The sequence below is a fragment of the Streptopelia decaocto genome, assembly GCF_964273445.1.
Source record: "Streptopelia decaocto genome assembly, chromosome: 1".
Lineage (NCBI taxonomy): Eukaryota > Metazoa > Chordata > Aves > Columbiformes > Columbidae > Streptopelia > Streptopelia decaocto.
Window position 1 is genome coordinate 160,492,100 of NC_138663.1, and position 21,834 is coordinate 160,513,933.

The following is a 21,834-nucleotide window of genomic DNA, read 5'->3' on the forward strand; positions in this document are numbered from 1 at the left end:
GAACAGGCACAAATGTGAGGCTATCTCACAGAAATGTAAATAAAGTAGGTGTATAGATTGTAAATATTGTTCTAGTATAGAAGCTTCACATGTACAGATACAGTTCAACAGAATGGCTAATGTAATATCTAACTTGTCACCAAAATGAGATGGTTCTACTCCTCCTAACCCCATCCCTGTGGTTCCCCTCTGCATCCACTCTAGCACTTACTGGACATGCTTGACAGATTGTTTGATAAATTAACAGAAAATGTATGTGATAAAGAAAAGAGTAGTTTTCAGCTCTTTTACAGGGTGAAATCAACCAAGTGGGCACTTGCAGGAAGAACCAGAGACATGGCAAAAGAGGGCAGATAACTGCACGGCTGGGTATGCTGGCTGAAACGGAGTAGAAGGGCTGAGTGTCCACAGCCGCCTGCTGTAGCAGCAACTGGCTCAGCTCTGTCACCGAACTGCACCTTTAGACAGAGAAAATCCCCAAGAGCATAGAAGAAGGAAGTAACAAAGCATGACATAACCCCTCTGATAAGGTATCTAGCATTAAGCTAAAGAAAGAGACCATTTATGTTGAATGCTAATAGTTCCAACTTTCTAACTCTAGGGAGGAAGACTTTGTACTTCCCCTGTAAGAAAAAAACAGAATTACACCGAAGCAGCGATAGATCCTACTACCAGTTTCTTTTCTGACTCAAAACAGTTTATGTATCATGAATTTTTTCTACCTGTTTAGCTGACAGAAGTGATTAAAAAAGTGTCTCTGACTGAACTTTTTTTTTTTTTTAATTTATTTATTTATTTAAATAAACCTGGAAGCAAGTTCTGCTGAACCAAAATGGATAAGTGATTCAGGAAAAATGTCTGGGGAAATCTAAAATGGGCAAAAGAAGCTAAAAAAAGTATCCAAATGGAGACCAAAGGGAATTAATAGCTATCTGACAGTTCCTAACCACCCCTCCATTAAAAAACAAAACCAAACAAAAACCACAAAACAAACAAACAGACAAAACCACCAACAACAAAAACCCCCAAACCAAAACAAAACACAAGAAGAGATGCAACAAATTCTTTGCTGGAACAGTTTGATGAATCGCATCTGCTTTATTTGTTTACTGGATATGTGTTTTATGCTTTGTCAAAGAAATTTCTCTGGGTGACCAGACAAGCTAGTTTGCCTGGTTGACTTGTCCAGGCTGAGGCAGAATGGGTCAAGGGAAATGGCAGGGTAATGTACCAGCCAGCACCATCACAAAGAGCCACTCAACAGGACTGGGTAGGCTTAGGTGGGAAGCTTTTACTGTGAAGTGTTTTGGAAGAGGGGAACAAAAGAAAACACATAGACTGATGCCTAAGGAGGGAACAGATGAGTTGCCAAACTCAAGACAGTGGTCCAGAGGCATTTCTTAGGAATGAAGACCTCAGACGAAGTGTGTATTTTCTTTTATTTTTGCAAACAGTGAAAAACACTGAAAGCTGCTAGATTGAGAGCAAGACTGCAAAGCTGTTGTAGGCAAAAGTCTTTTCTATACTTTGTCTCATCTGCCCTATTTGATGGGTTCTGCATTTTCATAAAGTGACTTAGTGTTACAGTGAGACTTGGAGATGTGTTTTTCTTAAGAAAAAATTATCTTGAAAATTCTGTCCCACTGTAAGCATTTTCTCTAGCTGGATAGGGAAACACAGTTGAAAAACTTCCACAGTAAAACACACAGATAGGATAGGTGGCCAGCAACCTAGCTGCCATTTAGAAAAGGTTTTCTCCAAAGTAAACTGGTCAAATAGCTAAAAAATATGAGCTGCAACAGAGACTGACAGAGCTGAAAAATCAGAGAATCATAGATCTTCCTGAAAAAAGAGCCACTTGGTTTTTACATTTGGACCAGCCAGAGAATTTGCATGAGATAAGGGTTTTTTGCAACTGTTATCTATTTTTGTAAACTGAGATCTTGCTGCAGCAGGTACAATTTGCAATGAGTCAGTTTTAAATATTTAGTTAGAACTGGAATTGCACTTGAAATTGATTGAAAATAAGATTAAGTTATTCTGAGTTGTGAAATATGCTAAGCCACAAATCTTACAAGTACAGCCCTGTGACAGAAAATGACTTGGGCTTTTTGAGTGAGTAGCCAATCACGTTAAATTCAATTTGTGGAACAAGGGAGTGTAGCAATAATGGAAACATAATAATTGAGTGTTAGTAAGAGATGAAAATGTATCCATGAAAAGGGCTGTTTAAAATATGGAGTCAACCAGACCTGAACATTATTAGTTTTTAAGAAATCTTATAGCAGTAAAAACTGGAGGAGTAGAAACTGGCCAGGAAATTTCCTTCTGTCATTATTCCTTTATTTAAGTTTTCATAGTTGAATGATAGAGATTGGAATATGTGGTGACGCCTTGGAAAACTTTGAAAATATTGGACGTGTGGAAACTGAAGGTTTGAAATCCTGCTTTATTCATAAACTAATCAATAATATCTGTGAAAAACAACTATTCAATGGGTCATAAGTGGAAAGGGCAAAGATAGAGCATGATCTGCCTGAAAATTCATATTTGAAATGAAATTTGAGAAGATAAACCATATTACAGTCCTCTCTGAGTTCTTCAGGGTTCAGTGTTATGTCTCAGTAACTTACTTCATGCTAGAGATTCTTGAGTCCCTACCACAGTCACTGGAAGACACTTGTGTCTGTTCTCCTAGCTCCAATGATTCAACTGAGATGCCACCCTCATCCTTTCTTTGCAGTGTGAGATGTGCTGGTGAGCTGGTGCACTCTGAACTTTTACTCCTACCTCTGTTGCACCTTTCAGTGAAGAATGTTTTATTATTACCTAGCTAACTTAAACCAAACCAGGCTAAGGAAGTCAGGAAAAAAAAAAAAAAAAGACATTTATTTATAAAAGACATAAAGGAAAAAATTAAACAAGATATTAATTTAGTTACACTAAAATTACATTAAGTCTTTACCTCAGTAACCTGACTTACCTCCTTACCTTCAGGTTTCTTTTATGACTGCCTTCCTCATGATGTCCAGTACTTCATCTCTTACAGACAACCTCCTCTTCAAGGTATTTTCATGGGTGCAATTAAAGACAGCCTGACACTCCTCTTATCTCTTTCTTTCACTGTTTTCTTTCATTATTTTCACTGTTTCCATGAGAGGAAGTTTGTGGTCAGGGGAAAACATGCATCTCAGTACAGATCTTGAAATACAGACACAAAGAGAAGGGCAACTCATGAAGAGACTGGAAAAAAAACTGTGGTTTAAAGATTAAAAAATATATATATAAAGACCTCATATAAGTTTAGCTTTGTTGAGACACTAATTATAATGCTCTGAGCAAGAAGGGGAGAAAGTGCTGAGATACTTACTCAGGTACAGAAAAGATCCATCCTTGTTTTTTAATTTCAGAATTGAAAAATTTCCTGCTTCATCTTCAAACAAAGACAGGATTGTGCTAACAAAATTATTGTTTGGAAGATTACTTGGCATATAGTCACCTAGAAGTCACTAAAGTCACTAGTTGTGGTTTTTGTTGTGTTTTGTTTTTTTTTTTTTTTTAATTATTTTTTAATTTATTTATATATATATATATGTATATGTATTTTGGTGCTTGAAAAGGCTCAGCAAGATTTTAAGGGTTAAGCTGGTTCCCTTCTCTTGAAGAGGATGTAACTTTATAGGGCTGGTACACTGCATTTTTTTTCCACTGATTTTCCACTATATAGTCAACGAGAACATCATGCGTGCCACTTTAGTCCCAGTCCATGAGTCTGAGCAAAGAAAGCCATCAGCTCCTCTGTGTGAAATACTGAGGTGATCAAAGAAATTCGGACTTTGAAACAACATCCTTGTTACAGCTGGAAAAGTTAATGTTTTTTTAAGAATTGCCATTGATCTATTAAAGAGACTTAATGGGAACATTTAAGAGCAGCGGTAGCCTTGCCATTAGTTGCACAAGCACTGGAAAGGATTATAAACACTACTGATGTGAGTATATAATGGGACAAGAACTGATTGGATCCTCAGCCTACCCCTGTGGGTCTGTAAGAACTGTCTAAACAATTGGTAATCAACGTGTCTGAGGACAAAGCTACAGGAACTGAGATTAGCTAATAGGACAGAGATCACTTTCTAAGAAATAATCTGTCCCTGTCAATAGATGTTTGGGCACTGATACACAGATCATTTAGACTTGCTGCAAGAGGGAGCTTCTCAGTCTGCTATTAAGGAACCAGAGGGAACTCGATGAAAATTTCAGTGTTAAGAGATTGTTGTGAACAAACGATGAAAAATCTCCTGACAGAAAGATAATACAGTTGCGTAACTATAAATTCATTAGGCTGGTTCTTCTTTTTCTGTTTGTAGCACAGACCAGCAAGGGCTGTGTTTCTCCATACCACGGTTTACAGGCAGATGCCAAGAAGTCACAAAGTGTTATGAAACATTAGATCATTTTTAAAGGTGAAAATATTTATAAAAAATAATAATATAAAAAAGGTTTCTGATCTCTTTCTAGGATTAGCTCAATTCTTTCAGAGTGAGGAAGTAAGAAGCACCTGTAACTACTGCACTGGGTGTAGTTAAACTGCCTCTAGTTATTACCAGCCGTGCACCTACTTCACGGAGTTGTGCATTTACACCTGCAGTCAGGAATTACAGCTCTTGGCCATGCAAGCAATGAATTGGCAGTACTCAGCAGCAATTTTCTGGTTATTGCATCTTGCTGACAAGAATGCACCCCAGAGTAGTCCAAGAAAGAGTCTTATTTGAGCAATGCCTTAAATGTCTTTATTGTAAAAATGAAGACAAGTTGGCTTGTATGAGACACCATGTGGAGGCTGCTGTGACGAAAAGATTAAGAGCATGTTTCTGTCTTTCAGGTTGCTCCCCCCCTCCCAGTAGTTATACTGTGGTGGTCCTTCTATGATACAACAAAACCAAGTGCTTGTTTTGTATTTGATAAGTATATGGCATATGTCTTTCTCTGTCTTTTCATGATTCAATTTGTAGAAAATATTAAATGTCACCATGGTATTTATCCATGTGGTTTTTTTTTTTTAATCACATAATCTTGTTACTTTCCTAGATGTAGATTGGTCTTCATCAGGTAAAAGCTGCCTTTTTTTTTAGGAAATTCCTTTGACTACAGTGGAACCAGTAATGATGAACATTACTATTCAGAGTGAGTAAGGGTGTTGCAATCTTTTCCTTAATGTGTATCTTTTCCACAACTTATTTACATATATAAATTTTTATTACTATCTTGGGGAAAAATGAGCAGAGGAACATTTTTTCAATTGTGTGTATTAAATTCTTTATGATATACCTAAAAGGAGAGGGGAAATTTTCTAACATTGTTTCTTAACATGTTTACTACACAGAGAATTTCACTGTGGGTTTTATTTTATTTTATTTATTTTATTTTATTTTATTTTATTTTATTTTATTTTATTTTATTTATTTTATTTTATTTTATTTTATTTTATTTTATTTTATTTTATTTTATTTTATTTTATTTTATTTTATTTTTTATTGAGCAGTTCTTGATTCTAACAAATTTAGTTGATACAGTAGTTATTAAAGACCAAAATTAGTGAAAATGTTAATGTTTTGTAAGCAACTACCCAGGGAAAATGCAATAACCATTACTGTTAAAGCTCCTGCATTGGCAGATAAACTGTACTGTGTCAGTACTTCAGTTCGGTTAAATTGAAATGTAAAGAGTCCAAAAGAAGCTTTGTTAGTTTCACAAAAAAAAACAGCACTTGGGTTCAGTCCCAGCTGCAATGGCACAGTGCAGTACTGTCTATTGCTAGTGTCGGTTTCAATGCCATTGCTCAAAAAGGTTACTGAATATCCCAAACATCATTTGGTCTGCAAAATGAAGCCCTCACTCAAATGAACATGCCTTCTCTTCTCATTATGAAGACAGTACAGTGAGAGCATTTGCTAATTCGTTGTCTTTCTCTTGTGTTTAATTATCACTTTCATACTTTTTTCTTTGGTACTTAACTCTTTTTCTATTTCCCTCTATTTTATACCTGAAACATAATCAGTTTCAATATGATGAAATGAAGTGTTTATAGACATTACCTTCCAATTACACACTACACACACCAACATTTAATTGATAGTTTTCTGTTTTAGTCATTAAACTGAATGGTAATCTGCATGTTATGGCTTTTAGAAAAAGAAGTCTCTGGCTCTGTGCAAGAGAATCAGATTGGTAGAGATTTAATTTGAGTTTTAGAGAGTTAGCTGTAACTGCTAGGATGGTGACTCAAATATGTGGGTGGATTTAGCTGGGTTGGGTCTAACCCACTTGTTTTTCCCAGAGTCTCCCATTCTTATGGCATTGTATTACAAAGAATTCCATTTGTTCCTGAGCAAGTGCAGCTCACAATCAAGTGTGTTGAACACAACAAACATAATTTTCAGTCCAAGTTCACAATTACTTGTACCGAGGCTGTTCTATTTTACCCATATTTTTCCCTTAATAGGTGAGAACATCTAAGGACATGTCATATACTACCTATACCTCCCTGTTATAAATGGCATCATGCCAGCAAAGAACAATTTTGAGTTGCAGTTGGATCTTACTGAATTCAGTAAAGCCTCATTTGTCGTAAAGCTGGGAAATTCAGTTGCATATCAGGCTCAATATATTCTGTCACTGAAAAATTCAAAGGCTTGTCCAGTTGTACAGAATAGGGGAAGATGTGGAAAAGCAAGATCTACAGTGTATAGAGTGGTATAGTAAATTTTTATCATCTTTAATGGACAATTGCATAACTTATAATGTAAAGCAGTGTCAATATTTGAGTTTAGTTCACATAGGAGGAAAATACAACTCTGCAGCAGAATTTTAAGGCTGAATCAGGTGTAGTAATGTAACCCCAAGTAGTTATGAACGATCTTCTTCTACCTATAGATGGCTAATGGTAATGGTAAGCTAGTTTTCTCATGGTTCAGTATGTTCATTCAAGAAAATAATTGTAAATCAGAGTATGTTAATGATTTAAAAAAAACCTTGTTGCTGACTAAACTAGTTTATTTTAAAGGTAAATCTCAACTATGGCTGGGAGTGGTTCCAACCATGTTGTATGGAACATGGTATGAGAGGCTTGGGGCTCAGGCATGACCTAGAGTGTGAACAAGTCCTAGATCATAAGTTTTTAGGAACACAGAGGTTTCAGGCTAGCAGGGCAAGGAGGGATGTGTGTGTCTTTCTGTTGGGATATATTGTAGTGTTACATCCAATAACTTTTTATGTGTGATTTAAAAAAAACAAACAACAAACACACAGTGTTGTTGTCAAAACTGTAAATACTCAAAATTGTGAAGCTGTGAGAAGAGCTCTTATCCTTGCTTCCAGGGAATGGGATTATGCTCTGTGTTTTCTTCTGTATTTATTGAACACTAAGTACACTGGGACACTGATCTTCTGTTGCTGCCTCATATAAGCAATTGTATTTTTTTAAATAAAGACCATAAGTATTTATGTCATTTATATTTTTTTGATGATACAAATTACCAGTTCATATTTACATTCAGACCCTTACATGGCAACATGTATGTGTACTTATATAACTAGAACAAAATATGGGTTTGTATTTTGAACAAAATTTGTCTGTTGTTATGTTTAAACTATGTAATTTTAGATGTTAATTTTGCTTACAGATGATCTGCTAGGACTGTAAGTGGAACAGTTGCTCATTACTTTGTGAGGCAAGGGTGAACAAGTTGATTGAAAAAAGTAATCAAAGAAGGCAACTAAATCAATATGTTTTCTCTGCTTATATGTAGTTTGGACATGTTACTGTCCAAAAGTAAAGGTATAAATTAAGCTGGATTAAACGCTGATTTGTTTGGAAAGGTTCTCTCCCTTTCTCTGCCCCCCAGGTCAAAAAGCATTGATTAAATGTATTGAAACAAAAATCTTGTCATTTCCAGTGTTCTTTAGGGGAGTTCCTATGGAAAGCATCTATGAAATTGTATGATTTATTTTTTTCATAACACTAACTCTATCCCCAGAGTGATACAATTGGGAAATCCCATCTGTGCATATCATCTGCTGCCTGTTAAATTACTTTACTCAAATTGATTTTGGTCATATCTATCAACCTGAGGCTTAATGCAATTCCTGAGGATGTGGTTAACCTTAATATCAGTTACTAGCAAGAGTTTAAATTACCGTTGTTCATGGGGTAGTAGGACAGATTATTTTATAGGAATATTTTAGGTTTCCTCCAGTTACACCTGGTACTGAGATATAGGTCCAAACCCCCAGGTTTGGAAAGGTACAAGTTCAGCTTAGTCACAAAACAGTAACAAGTCTATCTTCTCTGCATTTAGAACAAGACAGAAATCCTTGAAAGGCTTCATGCAATATTAGTATTTCAAGTATTTCAAAATACATTTAATTACTTTAAATTGTGGAATTAAAGGGTGATTTCTACCCATAGAAAAGATATAATTGTTTTTAAGCCTAACTTACTGACTTTATTGAACCGACAATGACAAGAGACAGCTGCTAATGGGCTGATAGATCTCCTTGAATCCTCTGAGGGTGGATCAGCTCCTTCTGGATAACTGAAACCTGAACTTCATGGCAGACCCTTATTTCTGAAATTGGGTGGACCAAAACTTGGGGTTTGATCAACCAGAATGTATTCATTTGTAGATATTAGCTGCTATAAAATCAGAAATTTGGACCCTCTCATGCCACTAATGCTCGGAAGACCTGGCAGTGACACAGCAGTTTATCAGTACCATGTTTCAGGTAGCATTCTACTTTCATTATCTTTTCAGATTGTAAAAAACATGAACAATTAGGGCAAAATAGATATTAGATAGTACAAAGCAATCCCTTTACTTTCTAATGATGTTTTTCTGACTTGTTGAAAAGATCATATGAGAGAATAATTTTTTTACTTTTAAAATGTGTACTAAAAAAAAAAATGTAACCCAGCAGAATTTTAAGACATAGTACCAAATTATGAACAGTCAGTAATGGTGACACCAAGTTGTAAAAGGCAAAACAGCTAAGCACAGAGTGAAGGAACAAAGTTATTTAAATAGATCAAAAATAAAAAAGAAAAATCATTTTGTGTATTTCATCTGTCTAAAGGATGACTGAAAGAATGATTTAAGGAAGATAATCTTGAAGATATGTATAAAATATTGATTATTATTTTTATGTTGAGAGAAATAAAATATGAAAAATTAATTAATTCAAATTGACTGGACTTCTCTTCCAAATAACTCCTAATGTGTATTAAATATAATACACTGAAAAAGATGCTATGGTGGAATTTATGTAAAAAACTGCACACAGTTGGGTAAAAAAAGGTAAACATCTACATCAAACTACATACTGCTCTGGAAGGAAGTTAAACAGTGCTGAGGTTCACCCAGAGGGATGCCAGAGATGTAATCTAACACGCACTAAGAGGTGTCCCTCTGCAGAGGCCTTTGAAAGAAAATGTGTTTCCTTCCATTCTCTCAAGATTATACAATATTTAGAAACAGTCAGAAGTTCCATCTTTAGTACTTCCAGTTGGTCCCTGATGTGCGTTACTTATGTATTATTTAAGACTTGCAACGCTAGTATAGCGAAACTCTAGAACAAATTTTCAGGATAAAAAGTAGCTAACATAGGCTTGAGTATGAATGTAAGCAGAACTATACAAAAGATTCAGTCTGAAACTGAAAATACTCAGTCTTTTACTTTTTGACAGCTAAATGTATTAAGACTGTGGAACAGTCTTTCAAGGGAGGCAGTGAAAACTCAAATACTTGGTATTTTTAAAAGTAGGTTTGGCAAATATGCAGTAGATGTATAGTAGCAAACAATACTGCTTTGGCAAGCAGACAGACTTTATAACTGTCACACAAAATGCCACCTCGTAAGCTTGAGGAGTTCAGTTTCTGTTAACACTGGCCCCAACATCTACCTTTTGTTCAACTGAGAGCAAATAATGCCAGTCTGAGGGATGAGTTTTGCAGTTTTTAAATAGAATGGATAGAACTGACCGAATCAAATGGGGCAAAGAACTTTTTTACCCATGTGAAAAAAAGCATGTAGACTGGTAACATTTCGTTTCTTTCACTCCCACTGGGTCATAGAAGACTCTTTTTCGTTTGTTCTCCTAGATCAACAACCTTGAGGTTTCCTTCTGTTCTCCTGAGTTTGTGATGCTTTGAGAATGCATTTATGAAACATTTCTGAAACATCCATTTCCAAGAATGACCTTTGGCATTTCCACAGTCAGGACTTTGGAGTACTTGACTATAGAGGTGACTTGAGGCTGTCACTGTTTCTCTACAGTGAGGCTTATGTCTCTGTCAATGAGAGCAGAGCCATTGGTTTCTTTTGCCTGACACCAAGACCCAGTTTTTCACATACTCCCATAGAAATGTATCAACAGTTTCCCTGTGGTGAGTTCAACTGGCAGGTCTCATCAGCTAACCAAGGTTTCTGCAGTTGTTTGACACACTTTTTTTTTTTTTTAATTGTGGTTTCTCAGCTGGCTCCCCATTTGTAACATAACCCATACCTCAGTTGCATCCTCAACCTTTTTACACTGTTTTTGTCTTAGCCACTCCTAGGTGTCCTCTCCTACACTTCAGATAGGATTGAAGCTTACTTACAGAAATTTGAGCTGGTAACACAACATGCATAATTTCACAGAAGTCCTAAGCAGTACCTGTTTTTTCTCTGCAAACTTGTCATAGTCCCTAATCCTAAAATATCTGACTCATAGGCTTTGTCTCTGATAAGGAGGACATAGCTGCCACTGTCTTACTCAATGCCTTCAGCTGAAACTCTTACAGCATCAACAGTAATTAAAAACTTTAGCGTCCTGTCCAGACATTGGTGTATTACAGGCAGCCTTAGGAGTCCTGTTGTAGTCACCAAACCAAGCAGTCAGTTGTACTGAGAAAAGACAATGCTTGTAAGTAGAGGTAATAACTTTTTCCAGAATACCCTGTATAGTTCAAAAAGGAACATACAAGCCCTTAAGTCTAGTGTAGAAGCAACAGACTTCAAAGCTAAATATGAGTTGTCAGTGCCTGCTCAGTTTAATTTGTGTTGATTTGTCTTTACATTTTTGCCAAATTGCTGGCTAGTAGTAGGAGAAAAAGTAAACAGAAATAATAATTTAAAAATTCCCTTTTTAAAAGCTCATTTAGTTCATCTTTTATATGATTCCTTCTTCTACTTGTCTCTGCTATCAGCTGCATTTACTCCTGCTTTGCACCAGCTTTAGCATTTTATGTGATTGCAGCAGATTCAGTTCTTTAACCTGGCCAACCCCTGTGCTGCAGTCCCTGTTATTTTTCATTTTCTGCAAAGTTAGGGTTTTTTTTTACCATTTTAATTAGGTGAATCAGTTTATCTTGTGATCAGATTAGCACCAGCATTTGTTCTAAGTAAGCTGTATGAGTGTGGGGTAGCGCAGATGGAAGCTAAAAGCAAAAGTTTCTCCTTTGAGAAAGAGAAAGCTGTTCAGTTCAGGTCATGCTGCAAAACCATAACCTGAAATATAGTTGAATGTTTCTGAAGCCCATGGATATAGCTTTTGCTATATATTCAGGATAAATGTGAGAGCTAAATACACTGGTTGGTGAAACAGGTATCTGAAAAAACAGGAACTAGTATTCAAAATACAGACCAGCTGCCAGAGGTGGAAGTAAATTCTGCTCTTGGAAGGGTTTTCCTTAAGACAGTATTTCAAATGGGGCACTATGCCAATATTTGCTGGAGCTATATGTATGACAAACTAGAAAAGTTACTTACCCATGGAAGACACCAAGGAAGATCTAGACACTGACACATAAGCCCTTACCTTGTGACCCTCTGCCTATGTATGAGAGACTATAGTACTAGCAAAAGTGAGATTTGGGACTCTAAGCAATGGTGGTTGATATAATTTCTTGATATTGAGAGAAAAATAAAGGTATTATTTAGACAATTTAGAAATAAAGAATGTTGTATCACAACAAATATTATCTTTACCTAATACAAAACAAAAAACCCCAAACTTATAAAACCTTAGATTTTGCTAATTGCTCTTTTTAAAAAAAGGATAAATTTTCATTATGGATAAAGATGTGGACTCAAATCCTGGTAACACATGCTTGTTTCCTTAAACATCTTCTTTAAAAAGACAAAATGAAAATGCTTTGGTATTTCAGAACTTATCTGATCCCTCTCATCAGCTGATCCCTCTCATCTTAAGAAATTTCATATGGAGGAAAGCACATAAAAACTCCACATTTTTTGTTTGTTTGTTTGTTTGTTTCTCTGTCTCTTCTAACTGAGTGATTAAGCAATTCCTCCAGGTATGTGTGTCCTGATCAGCTGCTGTTGTTGGATGAATACAGCTCTATAGACTTAATGACAAAAGCAAATCGTATTAAAATATTCCAGTCAGCTCTTCGATCTTGAGTTGTTTTTTGCTTGAAGTGGTAAAATAAAATGTTTTTGAAACAGAGAAATGTCCTTATTTTCAAAATCATAGCTTCTCTTTAGAATTTCAGGGCTTCTTTGTGTTTCTGTTGTTTCCTTGTGTCTCATGGTCATTTATCTTATAGAAGCAGCTCTATTTGTGGGAAAAAAAAAATAGCCAGAGACAAACTAAAGATTTTAAATGTTCTTTCAATGCTTTTACCTCCCTTTTCTATCCTCTGGAAAACAAACTAAAAATACTCCTTTCAAATCCCACTTTTACCTTCCACTACTCATCCTTATCCTGTCTTTCAGTTTTCTTTGAGAATTATATTTTTCTTTTTATTTTTCAGTGAGGAAAAAGGGAAGGAATAAGTAAATGGTTTGATCTTATTCACTAATTTAATTTTTATTAAACTTGTAGTTTCCTAATGGAAAAGCAAAAGTGAACATGAAAGGAAAAAAATCCACTTAAATACATTATTGTTTCAAAAACAGAAAAATTCAAAATAATAATATTTTGAAAATTAATTTTGCACAATTGCTATTTAGCCATATAATTTTGTAACATAAAAATAATCTTTTCCAATTCTCATCTTAGATTTTTCCTGTGATTAGTGTAAGCATGATAATTCAGGATGTCCTATTATCGCATATGTATAGCACCCAGCACAGTGGAAACTGGATGATTCTCAAAACCTTACATATGCTAGAAGCAAACAGTCAGTAAGTGAAAAAGGAAACACAATCTTTAATTATTTTGTAGTGGACATAAATAGGTAGAAATAATAATGTAGAAGCTACCTACTGAAAATATATATAACTACTTAAGAAAAAAGTTCTGTAATACTTTAAATAAATCATAGTTATGGAAATGTCTGTTTTTACATAAAGAAATTCTGAGGAGTTAGTATTTCGAGTCACTACATATTCATCAGAATTTTGCACTTGCTTTGAAAGAAATGCCAAGAATTTGGATTTATGATGCTAATTAAAGAGAACTAAAGAAACACATGGAACTGTGGTATGTGTTTGTTTGTTTGTTTTTTAAATCAGATGAACATTGACAGAATACTAATATGCAATTGTTCCTGAGAAATGAACGAGCTGAATTTTCTTTTCATCAAAACATCTTGTGAGGTGAGCAATAGTTCTTAATGTAGTAAAACACACACAAAAAACGTTTGCATCAAATTTATTTCCATATTATTGTAGTTTAGGCTTAGTCAGAAATACTGGTAAGTGCTCCAGGGTGATACTAAAATTCTGGTACATTCTGTTGCCACTCAAACCCGTGCTGCTCTGCCCCCTGCCCCGTTCTGTTCCATCAACAAAGAGCTTGTTTTTTCTCCCCAAAGCAGCTTCCTGCTTTTCATGAAAGCACTTCTTTCAGCTAGCACCTTAATATTCCTTTTTCTGAAATAATTTGTATAGAGTGTGGAGTTCCTTTGAAGAGCAGAGAGAAGCCAGACAGAGAGCAGGACTGGGAGAAGAGCAGAGGTAGCTGCCATCTGCCACTTTAGCTAAACTGAAGCAAATTGAAAAGGCTCTTCAGCACAAGTTCTTCTTTCTATTTATTTGCTTAAGCCCATCTTATGGACTAAGGAACAAAACCTCTTCAGTTAAAAATGTACTTTTTTCTCTGACATTGCATTTTGGTTTTATTGATTGAACAGGCATATTTTAGGAGAACAATGTCCTGCGTATGATACAAAATTTATTTGGGACTGTGAGCAAAAGATGTGATCCAAAGCCCATCAACACAGTTAAAAGAACATAAAAGTTTGCTAAATTATATACAAACAAATCCAAAACCTGCATATGTTCAATTGGAACATTACAATGAGCAGGAAAAGTGGTCCTGTAAAAGAAGAGAATGTACTATTAGGGTTAACACAATGAGAGAACATAGAGAAACTCCGCAAATTCTTGCATTAAGCTATGCGAGTAGTCCTATTGTACTTATTATCCACAGAGCAAGTAAGAACACAGGACATATTTATGTCTTTGCAAGAACACAATGTGTTTGGGACTTCGATCAGTCACTATCTGTAGTCATTGTGTGAGTCTTTTGTCTCCGTGAGTCACAAAGACTAAAATCACTGAAGGCAATGCTCAGGCTTATTCCGTATGGTTCCAGTGTAATTTTTACATCATTATCCTTTCAAAATCTGTACTTCAGACCTGAAGAAAATTAACCTAAAGGCAAATCTTGGCCAAATGTATTGGTTCAGAATAATAAAATAATGAGATTCAAAAAAGTAATAATTATTTCCAGGAGAGTGCCTAAAAAGCATACTGTTTGTGGTATATGTACAACCAATTTAGAATGCATATCAATACCTAGATAAACTTGTGCATGTAACAAATAACTAGCAGTAGCTGTGACAGTTACAAAGGTGAAGAGGAAAGTTATAAAGTTGGAAGTCCATTTCTTAGTTGCTGAAATTTAACTATTTAGCTGTTAAAATAATGGGACATATAGTCTTTTATGTAATATTTAACTCTGTGCACATTTCCTTTCTGAAGCTTTCTCTTATTTTGCAGGAGATTATATCTATAGAAATGGAATAAGTCCTAGAACTATATTCTCAGTACGAAAGTCAAGCATTAATCAGAATATGAAATGAAGAAAAATAGTGCGAAACGAAACTATGTAAACTATGGACATGTGTTGTAGTGTGACCTCAGAACTATGGAACCTCTGGAAATCCCATGAGTCATGAGAAAAATCTTAATTTGGAAAAATAATTGAACTCACTACATATTGACACATTGATTTCAAGATATTCCAGATGATAAGTCTCTAGGTGTCTTGAGAAGGCTAAGAAATAAGTAAATTATGACTGAATTTCTTTTTTTCAGAATACTTCTTAGTCTGTCTACTTCTTTGGTAATATATAGTTTTAATATTTTCAAGACACTGTCACCAAGAAGAAGTGTGATATATATCTTCAATGTTCTGATTTTTTCCTTCTTTTTCTTGTTTTGTTTCCCAGTGCAATTGCTTCATTTTGGAACCAAGAAGATTTGTTTCTCTCACAAACATTGTCTTTGCTTCCAATTTAAATATATTTGTACCATGCTATTTTTGAGAGAGAGCAATAAATGTAAAAACTGAAGACAGAGTATGTCCAGTCAGTATCTGTGGGATGAATTAAGTTTCAGAAAGATTTGTTTGAGCTGAGGGAAAAAAATGACTATTTTTAAAGCAGTCATTTGTAAGACCCTACATATGCACACAGTGAAGGAAATCCGTATTTTGAAAATCCTACAATCTGAATAAAGAAAAGCTCTAGAAATTTAGAAAGGTTTAGATAGTGTGACTGAATCTATATTCACTGAGTGGGAAAACCACAATTACATTTGTTAAGAGATTTTGTACTCATAGATAGCTGTAGAAAATTGAGGGGAAAAGGGAGGAAAAATGAAACAAAACAAAGTAATTAATAGGCATAATTTATATTAGATTATGCATTTGAAGAATGTGAGAGTGTACATCAAATAGATGTTTTTAATTTTATATCAGAATTCATGAATAAGTTCCTCTAATAATAGGAACAGTATCCTAGATCTTACTAGGACAAGCTGTGCAGATAAAGTGTTTGTATTTGATTGATACAATGTTATCCAAAAGAGAATTCAAGCTGATTTTACAGACTACTGAAGTCGAGCCACTCAACATCAGTTGTGGAGAATTTAAAGGAAAAGTCTGTGATAAAATGAAGTTAAGAGTCCAACAGTTTGGTTTTTTTTTTTTGTTTTTTTTTTTTTTTTTGTAAAAGATATAGGTAACAATAATCTGATAGAAGTCTGGATAGCTGTTGTGGACTCAATATGACTTGAAATACATGGAGAAACATAAGTTGGTCACAGCACATTGACATTGACAAACAGCAGGGAAATTAGATTTTTTATTTTTTAAAGTGAAATCATTGAAGCGAAAATTAGTTAAAACTTTTCAACCAAAAGAGAGATGAATTTGCAAAAGGCTCTCAATTTTGATCTAACTAATTTTCTCATGGTTGATGTAGGTTTTGTAATTCACTTTCAAAAGCAACAGATATAAGCCATAGCTCAACGCTTTAAGAAATTTTAGCATGCTAACTAGGATTTTCAAAGTATTCTGTGAGCATGAGATCCAGAAGGAAGTGGGTGGGTGGCAGAGGTCAGAGATTCCCTCCTGCAAGAGATAGAGGCCAGCCAGACATCCTTTCGTGGTAATCTTGTTGCTTTGCAACATCCGGGATGTTTTTACTAGATGGCAATTGATAGGTTATGGAGACTGGAAAAGGTGTCTGATGAATGGAAGATGTAACTGTTGTATTCATCTTCTAAAAGTGGAAGAAGGTTGATATCTGGTGAACCAAAGGGCAGTGCTTTGACAGAAGGACATTCCCTCCTTTAGTCTCTGGGAAAATCGTGGAGCTCTGGAAGTCCTGGGTGTCTAAACATCTGTGAGCAGTGTGCCCTGACAGCAGCAAAATCTAACAGCATACCGGAGTGACTGTAGCTGGGAAACTGAATATTCCATTTTGTATTCCATTTTTCAGGCCACATACAGACAACTGCACACATTTCCTCATATGGAGGAAGAAAGGCATCGTCAAACTTGGACAAACCTAGAGGATGGCCACCAGGATGGTTGGGAGTGTTTTACTTGCCCTGTGAGCAGGGCAGAGGCTTCATGTCAGAATATGATTGAAGTACAAACGTCTGTAATAATTAACTACTATTTAAGTAGTACGCCAAAAGTTTTTTAACTAGTACAAAGTGATGAAACTTCTCTGTCCTTTAAAATGGTTATAAAAAAAATATTTAGTCAATATATAGCTCATACCAAAATCTATCAAAGTGGTTATGGGATTGTTGGCCCCCTTGAGTCAAGCAGATTCAGGATGTCTGTCAGAGAACAAAGGTAGTCCACCTGGACTGGATTACAGTATGGATGAGGGATCATACAAACCAAATGCTAAATAGAACAAAAAGAAAACCCTTTAATTTAGGTGAAGATTGGCTGTTTAGCATTGCATCAATGATTAAATTGAGCTGTTTAGAGTATAGGAACCAACTGACTGCTTGCTAGTGCTCAAACAAAGCTTTATTTTGTAATAACATCAATATTAGACCTAGGAATGCCTTTCCCTGATGTAAAAAGCCCCTTTTAATTCCAACATAAACGGGATGGGAGGTTTGGAAGAACTTATACACATGATTTTTATATGAATTACTGCAATTTGCATTTGTTTTCAAGAAGAAATTAAGAGATGAATTGTACTTTTCACACGTTGGTCCAGAACACATTTTAACAGTTAAAATCAATTGCCTATGTCGAGCATTTCAGCCTGAAAGGTTAAAATGGCAAAAACCAGAAAGGCTTTTCTTTTCTTTGCCTTCAGCAATTTCTAGTTAAACTCCAAAGAGTTATAGGTTATTGCACATGATGTTGTTGCTTTGCATGTAATTAAGAAGATATTTATGGATTGTGATATAACAATTCCGTGTGGGGCCAACACACATCCTGAAAGTGTCATAGGTAGTTCCTCTTAATGACTTATTATGGCTACTAACAGTATACCACATTGGCTCGTGGTTTGCATTGAACACCAACCGCCATCTGCTCTGATGCTTTATCTGCTAACATCATTGCCTCCAGATATGCTAACACGTTTAGTTGAGAGTGGCAAGGCATTTCCTGTTTATGATGTTCCAGGTCAAGGGAACTTATGAAATGATTAGAATAAGTAGCAGGCAGTTAGGTGGAACTGAATTCTCACTGGACTGTGACATGTAATGAGACTAAAGAAAGCAAAAGTACCAAAGATTGGGAAAATATTTTAATTTCTCTTTCACAAGTTGCAGATTTCTTGGTTTTGGCTGGAAAATGAAATGTCACAATAAAATGAGCATTTCACAGTTGCGGCATCTCTGATTTAACTGAACAAATAAGCTTTTTCTACAAGTGTAAGCAGACTGTAAGGTTTACACAAGACTTTCACATTTGGTTCCATGATTTTATCTAATGACTCTTAAACGGTGGTAGATCTACTTGTTCTTCATTTATTAATGATTAGTTAATATGAAAGCAATGAAACCAGTTCACTGTGAACCAAAAGATATCACTGACCAAGCCAGAGACACCAGAGTAAGCTTTGTCTATCCTCAGGACAAAACCAAAAGTTCTGGGAACACGAACCAGAGAAACCTGACTTTGTTTTCTCCTGTTTTGCTTTGGGCTCAAGCTGTCCATATGTGACAAGAAACTGTACTACAGTGATTTGTGTGATTAGGATTTACTATCCTAAGTTATGCTTGGATTTTAGTAGGCATTAGGGATGTCCCCTGATTAATGAGATAGGAAGCATGAAGACATGCTGAAGGTTCTCTCCACAGTGACATAATCTGATAGGAAGCATGAAGACATGCTGAAGGTTCTCTCCACAGTGACATAATCTGATAGATTTTGGTTTGTATGAATGCAATGGAGTCACTGTCACAGATGAAGTCCAGATTGTTTCCTGTGAGAACTCCCAGAAGGAAATAGTGCTGAATGCTTTGTAAAAACATATGCAATAAATCTGGAAGTTACAGAAGGTCTTAGTTCAATGTATGGTACCATGTATGCAGCACACAGGTGCTTTTCTTCATGGCTGGTAAATCCAGTTTCAGAAGCACTATACTTCCAGCACATGTGCAGGCAACCTGTGCACTACACAAAAAACCCTAAACAACCCAAACATTTCCTGGGACCATCAGTGTCTAACTCTGCAACCTGCACAGTAAGAGTATTCCTTTGAGGATCTTACAGCAGAAACACCAATTTAGTAGGAACATTTGGGTCTACCATATATTGGTGGAGCTGTGGTTTTATCTGAAATCTTGGTGAAGTATGAGAAATCCTCAAAAATATTCCTGAACAAAATTATAGGGAAAAATCTGTGGTAATTTACATTCAGAAATCTGCATTCTTAATTGATTCTGGAGTTCTACTATGCCTGTCTTTCTATATTTGAGGTAGAATAGCTTTTTCAGGTGTTTTTTTTCTAGCCTCTGTTAGTAATCCAGCTGGCAATTTCTTTTGTATGCATGAGCCTGTGATTCTTCTGTATTAAAGAAATACATCTCATTTCTCTCATTTTTCTAAATCTTACTATTTTGGTGTTAAGTGGGAGAAACATCCATGTGAAGAGTAAGTCTTGAGCCCATAAAGAAGAGAAAAACTAATGTTTTGTGTGCTGAGGATGAAGAAAAGTGTGTGGAAATGTAATGCTTGCATAGTTTGCTGTGGTAAACCACCTTTTAGTAATTTTTTCATTTTCCTTTTAAGTTAATTGAGGGGTGGTGGAGAGAAATTGCAATAGAAAATGATATTGTAGGCTGTTTACATTATAAACCTAAAATAAAATTAAATGGAGAATGCAAATTAAGGTTTCCATAGCAATAGTAGCTTACTAGCATTGTGGATCTGAAGTGTTTGCAACTGTCAACTGAACTACTGTGTACTTTGATGAATAGTTCCTGCATCTGATGAGTTAATGGCTCTGTGGATACCTTTAGCTGTTTACTGACTCTAATGGAACAAATCAGCTCATTTCCAATTTGGTATTGTTTTCCATCAGTTTTTCACAGCTGAAAAATTCCTATTCAGTAAAGAATTAGAGCTTCAGCTTTTTTACTACAGTTAGTCTTAGTTTCTGACATGTTTACTCGCCAGTGAGATATGGGTATACTCCGCTTTCTGTCCTTGGAGACCTTTATCTCTCTCTTCCCCACCCCCATGCCTAGTTATTATAATTAGAAATAGTTGAAAAAACAATATTTGGTTGTTCTCCATTGTTCTTAAGAAATTAGAGCTAAGTACAATTAATTGGTCTTGTTAAGCATATCCTCTTTATTGGTAGCACAATGATCTTTAGATTTTTTTTGAACTTTATCTATCTATACTTAGAGATATATTTATGTATTTATAAACGGTTTGATCCTTTTAATACTGAAGATGTTAACAACCTTAGCCTTAGTTAGCTGCTTACCTAACTAGCTTAGTTAACTTCTCCAACTAAACTAAGGAAATGCATAAGAAGACTGTTGCTTTAATTTCATAACTGAACCCTCAAAACCAAGTAATTTTATAATCTGGAAACTTTAAAGGATGTGGTGAGAGGCATGTCAATCACAACCAGAAGACCACTGTTACCACCGGATCTGATTACTGCAGGCCGTTTTCTCCAGGAGGACAGGGGGTTTCAGTTCAGCTATATTACATGCAAGTCACATCTCATTGACTCATAAGGAAACCTTTTACAACCTCTAGATAGATATTTAGGCATTGAATAAAACTTCAATACAGTAGTTGAGATGAAAATGAGAAATTAGTCTTTTTAACTTGCAGCTGAGCTTATTTTTTGATTTTTATTGCTGAAGGGACTGAGGGCATAGACAATGACCTGGACATACAGAAGGGATTTTCTAGAGACATTCTGAAAGAAGCTGCATGGATACTAAAGAATCAAGCTTTTCTTTTTCTGTTTTATGAAGATTTTAACTAACTACTGTAATGTTCCAAACCACTGCTGCTGTATGTATAGCTTTGACTCATTAATTTCATTTACTGTACTAGAATCCATTATTCTCAAATAAAATTTAAAACACAGAAGTAGCCCTAAATATCCTGTACTGCGTGAGATGTGAAGATATTCATTCTCCTATTTTATAGACTGCAAAATGAAATTCTTTGTATACACACATAATGATGTATGCAAAGATATGGGAAATGATTGACAAGGCAAGAAACACATCAGGATAGTCTTAACCACAATTTTATCCATAGGCCAATTCCAATTTCCAGATAATTTAAGAGAAGAATTTAAATTTTCATCACTGAGAACTGGATTAAATGATCATATGTTTGCTCACTAAAATTACCTATACTGATGTAACAACCTTTAGTGACTTGAATGCTATGCTCATTAGACATTCTTTGCTGACTGCTAGACATTCTGTTAAATAAATATTTATATTTTTTTAATCTGACAGTCTTTGTCCCATTTTCTGTGAACTTCCTTGTCCTTCAACAACAGTGCCAGGTTGTGAAGGAGCGGAAAAGTATATTTTAAAAACAATAAGAAGTAAATATAAATGGAATGTAGTACTGAAAAATTGGATAGTGTAATGAGGACTTTTAGACAGGAACAGTCAAAAGAGACATGCACTTCAGAGGAACTCTGTCAGGAAAAGTATATTTGAAAAGCAGGTTGATAGCTTAATGTGAAGGGTTTCATTGACTTTCAGGATAAGCTATTAACCCTGTTAATATTTCATTAGGAAACTCTTACAATAACAACTATGTCCATAGCAGGCTGAACTTCTAAGAGCATATTT

The 21,834-nt window shown here is 35.3% G+C and overlaps 1 long non-coding RNA gene across 1 annotated transcript; it reads left to right on the forward strand.

Annotated features, from left to right (window-relative positions):
* The first annotated feature begins 4,920 nt into the window (after nucleotides 1-4,920).
* Nucleotides 4,921-15,578, forward strand: LOC309442241. The gene is made up of 3 exons (XR_014184567.1): nucleotides 4,921-5,184; nucleotides 13,513-13,596; nucleotides 15,004-15,578. It is a non-coding gene; the product is annotated as an uncharacterized lncRNA (long non-coding RNA).
* The last annotated feature ends 6,256 nt before the right edge of the window (nucleotides 15,579-21,834 follow it).